The following is a 4,177-nucleotide window of genomic DNA, read 5'->3' as shown; positions in this document are numbered from 1 at the left end:
CTCTTTCCCCAAGAGAAAAAGTCCCATTACCAGCCAGGACTTATTGAGTGTAAATCCATTTTTAATGAGCTTCACTCATATACTTTTCTGTAAAACTCAGATTTTTTTTTTCAATACTGAAGATGTTTGAACATGAGATGAGCGGATATAAAACTTCTACTTATTTACTCACATATCTATAACTGAGCTGTCCTAAATATGAACACAAAAGTATTCCTTTGAGTAAAGTGTGACAAATTTCTTTCTATTTCAGAGAGAACACTGTGGTGGAATATTAAACACAAATTAATTGTAGCTACTTTGAAAGATTTTTTTTAAAATTAAATCCATCAATGTATGAATCCATATCAATTATCAATGTTTATATTAAATTCATCAATTTATATGTGGTGATGTTGGACAAACTACTTAGATTTAAAGCTTTTATAAAGAGATATGACTTCATATCATATTCCACTGCCATATAACAATATTAGTATATCTCTACACCAGTGTAGGATCCAAACTTACTGGAAACTGTAGGAAATGGATATCCTGAAACAAAGAGATCAAGTAGGGACTTCTCTGTCGTTGCAGATTAACTAAATATTATTTTATGAACTTGCTTCTTTTCTGTTGCAATGTTTGTTTCTGTGTTTCTAGGTAGCGTTTCCCTTATGAAATGGATCAGAATGCAATAAGAAAGCACTTAATGATATTGTAAATAAAATAGCTGAGCAAGGTTATCAAGTAAAGCAACTTGATAAAATCAAGTAAAGTTCGTTTATTTTACCTTTCTGTTAGTTCATGTCTCGCTACTGTAAGTAGAACATATTTGCATTCTAGGTAATGTGACTGACCTGGGAATGCCAGTTCCCTAAGTTCTGGCAAGAAGAAATTTGTTACATATTTAAAACAAGCAGAGGTTGGCATTTTCAGGCTATAATCTGGCACTGCAGATTCCCACCCACAGAACTGGGGTACAGCTTGTGGTGGTATATCCAAAACTCTGAGGCAAAACAGTAGTTGATATATTTCCCTCTGGAAAAGTAGAATTCATTTCCTAAGTTAATGAAACTATATGGTGGTTTTGGCATTAACAAACATATGACCTACATTTTCCACACAGTAGCCAACTACAAGAATAAAAAATACAGATATCTCTGGAAAAACTTACTGAAATCAATCAAATTCTATTTTAAGGAGGAAAACTCACTAGATTTAACTGAAGTTTGAACCAGGAAACATATATTTGGAATAACTGTATAAGTATTTATGTTTCTAGTCACTAAAGTTCAAGACAAATTGCCAGAACTTCATACATTCAGCTGTTTAATGAGGTCTAAAATAATTGTGGTTACATGTATTTATAGCTGTTTTGACCAGCAGGTAAGGTAATTAAAAGCACATAAACAGAATACCCAGGGAGTAGGTTTTTTGTGCATCAGGTCTTCTCTTTTCATGACAATTTTCCAATGCCAAGGTTCCTACAATAGTCAGAATGTCTAAATATTATTAAGAATTAGTAGGAAATCCACTTTGATATTTTTCCTCTAAAATTGCCTATATACAGGCTGAATTCAAACAGGTGAGATATTAAACTGCAGGAGAAGACCTGCAGACCAGTTGGGTTTGTCTTGCAAATAAGGGAAGCGGGTGGTTAGGGTCTCATATATCTGCATAGTGTCTTTGCAGCCATCCTGAATGCTCTTTTAACTTGGGTATTACGAAGAGGTGGGGAGAGGGGAGGAGTAAGTTTGATGGTACAAATTTTATTTCTTAAGGGGAACTATCCAAACTAAAAGAGGGACAAAAAAGGGCTCTTATTAGCAGTAGTTGCTTAACTGCTACTCGGGAAAGAGGCAGGGAGTTCATGAAAATAATATATTAATAAATATATTCTCATTCTTCAAAATGCCACCCTCACAGTAAATATTTAAGCATATGTGTAGGGCATTGTAGAGGAACTGTCAATAGTGCCATCAGAGCTTGGTCTTTGGAAAATTTCGTCACCCAACAAATTTAGTAAGTCCTAAACTCACATTAAGATCTTCCACTTCACTTGATAGTCACAGGCAGGTGATCAACATTTTTCTGTGCCTGATCAGTCACTCTCTGCTCAAACTCAGATGTCTCTCCCAAATAACCTTGACTTACATTATTTTTACATTGCTTTGTATATTTTTCTCATTGCTTTGCTGAATTAGTTGTGTTTATTTTTACCTCACTCTGCCAGCTGCACAGATACCACTAGCTGTGAGACAAAAACCTTCACAGCTGGAAACAGCCTAAAATAAGCACTGGGATGATGCCACAGATACACAGCATCAATTAGCAGCGGGAGCAGCTGTTGCAGCAAGCAAAGACCTTCCTGTGTTTGGTTTGCTCCCTTGTCATTTAGCATCAGATGACACCACTCCTCATCAGGATGCAGTCATTGCACGCATGCTGCACAACAGTCCTTCCAGCACAGAGGGCCAGAATAAGTCTTTGGAGCCACTTATATGGAGCATAAGCTCTATTTTGAGGTTGTAAGTAGTGCACAGGGAGTTTTTGCTGGCCCCAATACATCTAAGCATCCCTTATGGGGAGCAAAGCACGGTGAGAGCTTAGTTACTGAGTAGCTGCCCTATTTTTAGGTGGCCCACATTTATAAGAGTTCTCCATCATCTCAGTGACACTGTCCCAAGGACAATACATGCCAGCCACAGAGGCCTCAAAAGTCACCGGTGATGCTACACAAATCCAAGGGAGTGTTATTTGCATGTACTCATCCTTCAAACTGTAGCAAAGATGGTAGCTCAGGCTTCTGCTACTTGCCCATGATTTCAGGGGGAGACAGAAAGAGGGCAGGGATGAGGGGATGAGAAGGAGAAAAAGAGGGTACAAGGGAGAGGAAGAGAAAGGAGAGACAGAAAAGGAGACACATTAAACTCGGGTTGCAAATTATGGGCCAGATAATGAGCCTATTTCAATAAATTAATGTTGTTAAACCAAATACAATTATCCTCCCAGCAGTGTGTGTGTATGCAGGTTCATATCCTAATGACGTTGTTCCACCTGGAATCCAAGACACCGTCACGCATCAATCTATAATAATCCTGCTGTGGATCATGAACAGAATTACTTGAAATAACATGCCAACAAGACTTGCTAAATGAGAAAACATACGTAAGTACTGTGTGCAAAGCACTTGGAGGGAGCCATGACAGGAAATGCAATGAAATAAGCTTGTCTAAGACAAATTGAGCTTGGAAACACACAGAAATTTCAGTGCCATCTGGGAAGAATGCTTTATAGGTGGGATTTTGGTGGACAGGTGAATGACACAATTCCTCTCAAACCCTTCTTCTCCCAATTCTCAATGTATGCAACACTAAGCATAAAAAATATTACAAGATTCCAGTAGGTCTTTCAGAAGTCCAAGCAGAGCATTGAAGAAAATAAGAAAATATTCAGCCATATTTTTGTGTATACATTGAAATAGCATCATCACAAAATACAACACTGTTGTAAAATAAATTCTTTATCATTGAATTTTTGCATTTAATTCTAAACATAATCAGTTGTACTGAATCCAAACTCAAATTAATTGAGGTTTAATAGTTTTAAATGACTCTTTAAGGAAAATTAGTAATGAAGAGTCAAGTCCCTCACAGTTGAATCACCAGGAAAATATGAAGTGAGGCATATAATCTCAGTTCACAATGGGACAGGTCCTCAAGAGAACCAGTAATCTTTATATTACTCACACAAATAACAAGAGTTTTCTAAGTTTTTCCTTAGAAAGTATTCCTCTGAGCTCCAGTAAATGCCAATGCCAGGCCAAGAGAAGTGCATTTTCCATTCCTAAGTGTTTCGTTCCTCCTGTATTTTAAAGCCTCAGTGAAAATGTTAATTACCTCACCATGACTGTTTCACAGACCATAATTCATGTAACTTCAAAAATTCTCAATAAGAAGACAAAATAAAGTCAAAATGTCACAATTTCTTCTCTTAACTTGCTAAAAGCAGTCCACAAAACTCAGCCATAATTTGCATCAGTTTTCAATGCTTAAACCTTCAAGATATCTGTAAAAAAAAATGTAGATACTCAGAGCTGTGCTAATTTTTATACCTAGAGGTACCATGTCTTTGCTGAACCACCTTCATACTGGTTTTCTTGCCTAAGACTGCCCAAAAATGCTTGAGCCTCTTT

The 4,177-nt window shown here is 36.9% G+C and overlaps 1 long non-coding RNA gene across 1 annotated transcript in view; it reads right to left on the bottom strand.

The window, feature by feature from the left end:
- LOC108448602 overlaps positions 1-4,177 on the bottom strand; it is a 46,309-nt gene that overhangs the window by 9,840 nt on the left and 32,292 nt on the right. The window lies entirely within an intron of this gene.

The sequence above is a fragment of the Corvus brachyrhynchos genome, unplaced genomic scaffold (genome assembly GCF_000691975.1).
Source record: "Corvus brachyrhynchos isolate BGI_N302 unplaced genomic scaffold, ASM69197v1 scaffold115, whole genome shotgun sequence".
Lineage (NCBI taxonomy): Eukaryota > Metazoa > Chordata > Aves > Passeriformes > Corvidae > Corvus > Corvus brachyrhynchos.
The sequence above is the reverse complement of the archived record's forward strand: the minus strand, read 5'-3'. Positions and strand labels throughout refer to the sequence as shown.